Raw genomic sequence first — 10,246 nt, forward strand, 5'->3', positions numbered from 1 at the left:
TCTGCACGTTTCAATAAAATACCAAAATTCTTCTGTTAAATCTCTGCACATTCACATTTTTCATTTTTCACTACAAGATAAATGATTTTAATTGAAATTTTTGAGATCCATTTTTATAGCGTTCAACTCTCTGTACCTACCTGTCTATCTCTTTCTCATCTTATTTTCTTCAAGCTCTGCGACCATTTCAATCATCTATTATAAAACTAATTTGTACATTTCTTATATAACGTTTTCTAAATGATTACCTTGTATATGCGCTTGCTTCGTGCAATAAAAATGTTATTCTACAATAGCATTAACAATAAGTATAACAACAACTGCAATATTGTCCTTAATTAAAACTGTTAGCCCTGTACTCAGTTGTGTGTTATTTGAAGTTTGTTTTTTTTTTTTTTTTTTTTTCCCATTCCCAACATTGCACTCATACAACAAATGATGATTAATTAGCTAGTAGCGTTGAAAGTAAACACTCAGGCATAGTACTGAACCAGAGTGCATGCACACATAGATACACACACAGGCGCAATAACAAACAACTTAAACTGTCATGGGATTGTAAAGTATTAAAAAGAAAGCAAGAAAGCAAGATTTTTTCCATTTTTATTTCGTTGCTTTGCCGCAACACAGGATTAAAAACGCGAATGCCGGGATATTATTTTTTCTAGTTTTTCTTCCATTTAAAGGAAATGAAAAATTACACTCACCATTTATAATAATATGTAAGGATTTCTACGTACACAAATATACAAACTGTATACAATTAAATGCAAGCGAACAGCCAGGATGGAAAAGACTTTAATGGTCAAGTACTTAAACTATTTAAAAAAAGTATTCAGTTTGATATTGCGGTTGTCATGTTAAATCTAATGAAAAAAGCCTGCCATTACTCCGCTTTGACTAATAGTACAACATAATAGTATAATAGTTGTTATAAGCTTTTTTTAATTCAATGAAATATTCTATTAAAAAGAATCCTTTTTCTCTTTAATTTATCACCTAAAAGGAATATATATTTATGTCCTGAATAAGTAAATGTGAAATTATTAAACGTTTACTTGATTTGATTTGTATATAATGAAAGGCTACAGGGCTCGTGGCAGTATAAGAAATTCGCCTACAAATGTTTAGATTTTAGGGTTTTTTTTAATTACTTTTTTTGGGTTTTTTTTATTTACTTAGGCAAAGCAAAATATCCACATGAGTAACCGAGTGGCCAAGAACAGCGACTACCAAATCAGTGTTCACGAGTTCAAAACTCAAGTGCGGTAGAGTGTTCCTTTCTTTGCTGTGAATGTTCAGTCGGCACCAATTGGGTACGCGCTCACTAAGCTACTTGCCAAATATCCTATTTCCTTCTTTTTCTTCGCTAGTTGCTGACGATCGCCGTTTTATGGAAACGGGCGACATTCCCTGAGCAACAACTACGACTTGTTTGTGAATTATAGCGTATTATTTTATAATTAAAATACCTAAAAGCTTTTTCTTCGAATGTATTTCGTATATATTTTGCGTACGAAATGTTTTTTTCTTTTTTATTTCACTTTATGCTAAGGGGTTATTACCTACACATATAGGCACTGTAGTGGTTGGGAAAGGTTATAGATAGAGGCGGTGGCAGAAAAGCCGATAATGTTGCAACTCTGTGCGCATAAAGCCGTACATTGACAACGCGAGACGTCTCGAAACAACTCATTAAGCTGAGGTTATAGTGAAACTTTATGGTAATCAAATGATGTTCAAAGTCGTATAAAGTGTTAATTTGAGGGAAGGCAGTGACTTTCGCCTGGAATGAAGAAAATTGTAGCGCATAAAATCACTTCAACGAAATTACGCAAATTAATTTCGATATACACGTCCGTTTTGGCAGGCGGGAAAACATCACTACTTTGTGGTAACTGTGCTAAAGTCTTACATGTCAGTAAAACGAAAACAGAGAGCTATTTACATAGAAAGGGTTAAGCAAGCTTCAATTGTGTTTTAATACAGATGAGTTTCGTCATTTTCATTTAGAAATTAATTTGAACGGTTGTCCATCTTCTTGTTAAAAAAATTACGTAACGACTACACTTAGTACACAAATACATTAAAGATTAACGTGAGAATCTAGCTTGTAGACTTAACCCTGCAAAGCGCGGTAGCACATGGGGCGAGGATCACTCCCCGCGTGTGATAAGATACCCCTTGTTGGGGATTGACAAGCTATATAGACGCGTACATCCATTTGCCTCCTTACGGGCAGGAGTCTTTCTTTTCCCATTTTGCGGGAACCATAACTCGATTCTCGCGACAGACCGTTCGCGTAGTCAAACCAAGGAAGAAACCCTTGGTACAAAAAAGAAAAGAAAAAATCCCCCTGCCCAGCTATTCAAATTCTTTCAAGTCAGAATGGAAAGGAATGGTTTTAGCGAATTCAAGCACCCCACCTTCGGCTTCGCTTTTTGGATCCTTAAAAAAAATAGGACTTTCGCTTCATCTGCTAAGTCTGCACTTTGCGTTTTTGAAAGAAAAGGCGCCAAACGTATTGAAAGGCGACACTGTTTCGTATTCGAAGTTTAGGTAAAGTCCGAATATTTCCCCCGCTTTTTTCATCTTTTGCGACGGCATTTATATGAAATTGCACTTAAAGCCGAAAAAGCTGCGAAGAAGATCTCTCGAAATCGCGCGATGGAAGAAATAAAATATTAAAATGAAGAGCTTGATTCTCGTGTAAAATGCTTACGATACTTAAAAAATGTTCAAATGAATAAAAATTTATTTTTTAATTCTATAAAACTCTTCGCAGGATTAGCATTAATGTAAGTTTGCGTAGAAGGAAATTATCAGATCAAATTGGTTTTATATCTACTAACAGAGAGTGATGTCAGAGTTGCTTTCTCAAACCAATCGTGATACCAAGCAGATCGCGGAAACCAATTCATATTCTTGATTCGCAGAATATTCAGAATCCGTTAGGCGATCGCTTTGTAAATATTTCCGATTTTTTTCAACTCTATTTTTGGTCTCCTATTGTCGCAATCCATTAAAAAAAAAAACCTGAAGCTTAGCTGACCTGCTTCGATCAAGTTTTTAAGTGGATTTGATCCATTACAAAAATTCACCCAAAATGTGCCTGAACCAATGAAGCTATCTGTGAAAATTTAACAAAATGCCCCAAACTTCAACATATACGCACGAGTAATCCACAAATATTATAAATATATAAATATACGGCAGAGCTGTATGCCAACAATAAAAAAAACCTATTTACTTTTATCTATAATTACGAAGTATTTGATATAAATAAAATATAAACTTCTTATTAATTCATCAGCAAATTCTAGACAACTATTTGGGGTAATTAATTATAGGAATTTATTCAGTTTCTGCCTCCAACGCCGGAGACCGTTACTAGACTGTTTCCCGGTGGAAAATATACGCCAATATACACCCGAAAAACTTGATTCTGGGCCATATCATCCACCCGTCTATATATGCTTCCCTCCTCTCGCTAATTCCCCTTTGCTTGATTGCAGCAATGAAGTAAAATGTCTGTTATTCGCCTACAAACGAACCTAAATTAACTAAACAGGTAAAAAAAGAAAATAAAAAAAAAAGAAATTATTAACTGACAAAATTTGATACAAATATATGGCAAGAAGATCTCTAGGCTTGGTGTGAAAACGGTTTTAAACCGCTTTCTGAAAAATCCTCAATCGATAAAAAAGTTTTGAAATTGCCAGAATGATAAGGAACCAAAACAGAGCCCATAGGAAGTATTTATTAACTTCTTACTTATTTTCTCTTTACGTTGCGCTTCCCGTGATAAAAAAAATTGACACTTAGTGCAATCTACTCTTAAATCATTTTTTTATAGATTATAAAATCGCTTACAACTTCCCTGATGTTGGTTGGAAAATTTAATAATTTTTATATATATATACCAGTAGTTATATATAGCCACCTTGAACTTACGATAAGTATGTTAGGTTGGCAAAAACCAAATCCTGTTATTTTCTTTTTTTTGCAGTTATATTAATGTTCGCTAATTCCATGAGCAAGATAGCAGGAGAGATAGAAAATATTTCCAAATATGTCTAGGCTATGAGCCCCGAATTTTGTGTTTGCTTCCGAGCACATTAACTGTTCTATCCTGATTCTAATCGTAACACCTCGGTCAAGATTTTTCGGGCTTAAACAAAAAATGAATTTTTTTAGTTCGAGTGGCATAGCTATTCCAAAGTTTGTTTTAATGTGCGATATAGTTTTTGAAATGATATATCATGAATGCCGAACTACATTTCACTTACCGCAAGGGCTCCCTTATTTGATTCGTGTGGCCTCTTAAGATTTGAAGACATATTAATAATCACTAGGGCTAAATTTGTATAATGCAGCAGCAACTCGGAGTACATTTAATACAGTTCCGCAATCGATTGGTGATATTGTGTTTTTGTTCGGCAGTAGGCAAACGCGGTGCTTAGCTTCCTCTTGCCGTGTAAAGTCTTTTTCTCTATTTAGGATGTCAGCTGTCTCCTCCACTTCACTTTTCATTCATCGTCAATGGGTTTCTAGTTTTTAATGACTTCTGATCTAACAACTTCATGCGGTCGTCCACTGCGTTCGGCGTCATTGATGACCTTATGACCTCGGTTAATATTAGGAAACTACTGAAAACATTATTGTCTTCAATGAAGAAATGTTACTGTAACACTTTTCAAGCCGCTGCCAAATTTGGCCGATATTTTTCCTTGCATGCAACACATATAAAATGCGAGTGTTCGACTGTTCGAAGTTCAAATGGCATGCAATTTTGACAGAGACTGATTGACAACAAGGCACTTTCTAAAAGTAATATTAATTTTTTTTTTTTAGATACCCACTGCAAGCTAGCCCCGGGAATTATTGATCGATTGGTTATTTATTGCTGTCTTATATTTCCCCTCGCTATGCTTTGGTGGTTAACGTTTACTGGAAAATGTGTTACCCTTTCTGTGCATGTTTGCGTTCCATTGTTTCGCTTGTGCTTATACGTGCATTTCTTTACGTTGTAGTCAGGCCCGAAATTGCTTTTTAAGTGCAAATATTAATTTACATAATGGGTAAATAAACTGTTGTGCAGCTCCGGGTTTTTCCATTTTTTGTTTCTCTTGCTCTCTTTTTGTAAAAAAATTAAACAAAATTTCTGCAAATATATTTAATTAAAGACACAAAAAAAATCATACTTTGCTTAAAAAGAATCTATTGAATGTTTTCTCTATTATGATATATATAATCTACTTTGCGCAGCTACAGACTTTATTTTTTGACTCGTTTAACATATAATTAATATGAATAGACTAGCTAAGAAGAAAGAAAGTAAGAAAACAACAAATTTCTTTTATATCAATCCATTATCGTATATTAACAAAATATTCCAATAATATGTCAAATATTGGTTTTGAGACTCATTTTAATAACAAATAACTCTCCAATTATTTTAATCGCAAATTGCTCATAACTTTATTTCCAGCATTGGGGGTGGAGTTTCAAATATCTTCGGATATACAAACTCCCAAAAGAACACCCACCACAAACCCCATGAAAAAGAAAATATAATGTGATATATATGTGAGTAGAATACCGCTAATGTGCCCGAACAATATGAAATGAATTTATTTATAACCTCAAAAACGGTTATTGTTTTTTCAAATCAATTTCATGGCCTTCAATATTTCTTTGATCAAGGAAAATCACACATATTGCGTCGTACAAAATCAAGAGTAGCTAAAGTAGTGCTATCAATTTGGAAGAAAAAATTGATTTGAAAATAAGTAAAGATTTTCGGGGTTATAAACAGATGCACTTCATTTTACGGACACAGTGTTATATAAAAATATTTCGCTCACAACTCGGATAGACAGCATCACTGCGCAAAATTGTGGTATTTAAGTCACAATGGTTGCAAAATCTGAAATAGAAATTTAGAACTTTCTAAACACTCTTATTGGTACTGGCCGATTCGATTCTCAAATGGCACACATGACGATAAAAATCTCCAAGTTACGTTTCGTAGCAAACGAAACTCAGCTGATTAGACTGTCTCTATACACCCGCAAGGCTCTCAATCATTTCTCCTTCGCCTTAGTGCACGTATTAGCGCCACATATAAATAAAATACTTTGTTGAGTCTTTGGATAAGTTCTCACTGGTTTCAAATAGACTGTGCAGAGTACTAGATAAAGTTGCGACTTCTTCATCTAGAAAATCTAAATTCTGAAGGACACACAACAAAGTTTCTTTGAATAAATAGTTCTGTGCCGAAAAATGCCGTCAAAAAGAAGGGCGACTTTCTATTTAACTGCAATACAGACTGTATGAAAACTAGGCATGTTAAATGGGTGCATTATTGTTTGTTGTTGTTTGAACTATTACTATGGGACCCCAATCGACAATATCTGACACCATTGAGTTGAAAATTAGGAATAATATAGCGAACCCTGAAGATTTTGTCATATGACAAGGCAAGACATGGTTCAAAAAATGTTAACAGGATATAGCTAAAATTTGTTAACCCTACCTCCCTCACTGAATTCTTTGGACATTACTTCTCCTGATTAATACCAGTTTCAGTTGATAACTGTTCACACAAGACGACACTCAAAAAATACCAAAATACTCCAAAATCTATGTATATAGTCTCAAAAGACCAGCGTTGCTTCCTGTAGGGAATTAGATTTGGCAATAGATATTAGTTTAAATAATCTCAGCTCATGTATGTAATTTAAAAAATTGTAACCATTGCTGAGCGCCTCAGGTGTATACCAAAAAGCGATATTTGTAAGCGGACTATAATATGGCAAAACGAGAACGCGAGAGAACACGGCCAGGGAATAACATTATTGTAACAAATAGGCCCGCGCCCGAACTTTGCATCGTTCTTATCATCCTTCTGTTCGTACCGCTCTTTGCGTTTTAATCCCGTTCGCTCCCATGGAAAAAGACGGAGGCAAAGTTGTACATATATTATGCTATCTGCTGCGTCGTTGGAAATCGAATCGAATGTAAAATCGTACTTTTATTTTTTTATTGGCCTAAGCTCGTTCAGATCATAATTTTAAAAACTAATATTAATTTTCCGTGTTTCACTTTTTCTCTTTTATTTTTTGGTAACCTTCAAATACAACTGAAGTCGTTGAGAAGGTTTCTTTCTGTTTTCTTATCCATAAAAACAGGAAGCGTTATTGAATATGCTCATGAAGATCTAATTGGATTTATGTCTTTTCTTGTCCCTTTTTCGTCTCTTTCCCCTTCTTTGTTACTTTACAGTTTATTATTTACCAATAATTTCAATAACATATAGTAATGTTTGAAAAAATAAGCATAAAAACCAAATAGGACAATCTCAAAAAACTTCTCAGAGATTTCCAATAGACAGCTCGCCTTAGCCTACTCGCTAACCACAGTTACATATATGTCAGACGGCTCTTTCTCACCGTGGACCGATGTCACAAATTTGTGACAATCAGCATCACTTTGCCTCCGTTCAAGAAAACTTGGGCTCAGAAGCCCAATCCTTCTTCTTTACCGAACCATCACAAATCCATTTTCCCAAAACAACCATTTGGAATTTGCAAGCATGTAACAGTCTCAGGTGCAGGTCTGAACAATACGGTGATTATGGAATTTATTGGCATTTCATTTCAAGCAATCTACTTATTGTAATAGTCGGTCACACTCCCTATGAATTTTTTATTCGAAAGGCGTTTACGTATCAGTCCCGGAAATTATTGAAACAACTATAAAATAGATTCGGTCAGCCACTAATATCGACAATAAAGCTGATTATCTATAGTGCCGCTGTTTAGAATGGTCATCTAGGTGAAGCGAATTACGAATCGCTGCCATCGAAGGGAACCGAAATTACAGAACGCTACAAACAACAATTATTGAAACAACTATAAAATAGATTCGGTCAGCCACTAATATCGATAATAAAGCTGATTATCTATAGTGCCACTGTTTAGAATGGTCATCTAGGTGAAGCGAATTACGAATCGCTGCCATCGAAGGGAACCGAAATTACAGAACGCTACAAACAACAATTGATGCAATTGAGTCACGAAAGGACACAATTTAGCAAATGTTAATATAGCCTCGACCAATTATTAATATTAGGTACACTTATAAAGCTAATGCAACTCTTGAAGTATAATGAAATAAACCTATATGTTAAATAATATTCCCTCCGGCATATAACCAACAGAACTGGTATTATTTAGCATCTTGAATGTGTGTAATGCAGCAAATTCGATGGTGTCTAATACCTTGATCAAGGCTGTACATAGTGAATTTTTAGCATGATAAGGTGTACCCTCTCTTCAAAATATTTACGTAAGAAACGTTGCAGCCACAATAACTGCTGCGTGCTGTTCTCCTTGCTGAAAATACAAGACATTACTTTGTTTGAATAAGCCAGTTTTCAATAACTGATAAAGTGTTACTTATTTGAGCAACATTCCCCATCTCACGACTACAGCCATTGTGGTTGATGACAAAGGGAACAGCTACGTTTTCCTTGAGGAAATCGGATTCTACCTACCAGGTGAATAACACTTTCAATAAAGTATCTCTCTTTTTTTATAAAGAACTCTTAATATTAGGTACTTGCATGTATTTCGATAAGCGAGATCTCTTGGCGAAATAGACAAAAGTACTGCAAATGTAGACAGCATTTAAATTCGATGAATTTGACCATTCTCTACATAAAATAACACTTTTTCATTTAGGACTATTGAGTTATCCAGTGTATACAGACACTAATCATGGAATACCCGAAGTTACATTTTCGACATTCCTTACTATTGTTGTCTATTTGAAGAAATCTGCTGCCGAAGCCCATCAAACAAGAGAAATAATACCAGAGAGTAATGGTGATATTGCTCCAACATGACTTAATTGCCGACTTTGGTGTTAACGGCCAAAGAGTGCCTTGGAGGGAAAAAACTTTCAGGAAATGGTAGAATATATTTTGATCAACTTACATTGTAGAAATTTTTCTCGATAAATGCCTGTTTCAAGTCCAAAAATTATCAGAATACATGCAAGCACCTACAAAGGATCAACGGAAATTTATTTATTTAATTCAGCTTTTTCTAATAAAACTTTTCTCAGAAAAAGTTAGAGTTTTTATGCAATGAAACATTTAAAATTCTTCAAAAGTATTATTTAATGTTTAGAAAAATTTCAATCTTGAAATACATATGCATTCTCTTTTCAAATGTTTAGTTCATACAAAGTAACTCTTTCAAGGACAAACTCATAATCGTATATGTGGATATTTAATGCCTGGTTGAATATCAATGTTAGTAAAGTAATTTATCATTAAATATTTTCCGCAATCAAAATTCAGATGAATTTTACTTTTTTTTTCGAATATAAACAGATACTTAAACAAATGTGTTTGCATTTACATAAAGGGCGCACGTTTTATTTTACATATTGGAAGCAAGCACGCGTGCCCGCGTAACCGAATAATGAAATTTATATTTAAAAACGTTTTTTTTTTTCTTTTTTATGAATTGAATTTAATGTTGAAAAGTAAACCATTACTACTATAACGAAATTTTTATCTACAACAACAATATATACCTGACGAGTATATGTTCCGTAAATGGTAAAGTAATTCATCAACTTAATGGTAAAAATACAATATGTTTAGGTATGACACGCGTTTGCCACCCCATCCGCTTGCGTTTCCAATGTTTATAGCCATCATCATCATCATCACCATCATCATAAGCACCAGCAGCGATATCATATATAGTTAACATTATCGTTTACAAGTCTTCAAATGTATTACTATGCATACACCGTACAGAATAATTTGCATGTTTTCAATGTTGTTAGGCACACATTCTAATAATGTTTAGTAAGCAACTTAATTTGTCTATATTTACGTTGACGCCATCTAAAGGGATCCATCTATATATACGTACGTATTCTATATACTAAGCCATAACTAAAACTAAATGCATTTTATATGTAATATGGTATCCCGCCGCACATCCAAAAACCACGAAAATATTGTATTTGTTTAAATGAAATTTCAGCATAATATTAATGCATTCGCTAGTACACTTATCCGTGTATATGGTTACATGTACTTATACATGCTTGTTAAACATTTACAATGTTTATTTATAAACATATGAACATGCATCTATATGCATATATATATATATATATATATATGTATATATCTGTATATATATATATGTATATATCT

This window comes from Glossina fuscipes, unplaced genomic scaffold, assembly GCF_014805625.2.
Source record: "Glossina fuscipes isolate IAEA_lab_2018 unplaced genomic scaffold, Yale_Gfus_2 28, whole genome shotgun sequence".
NCBI classification, from domain to species: domain Eukaryota; kingdom Metazoa; phylum Arthropoda; class Insecta; order Diptera; family Glossinidae; genus Glossina; species Glossina fuscipes.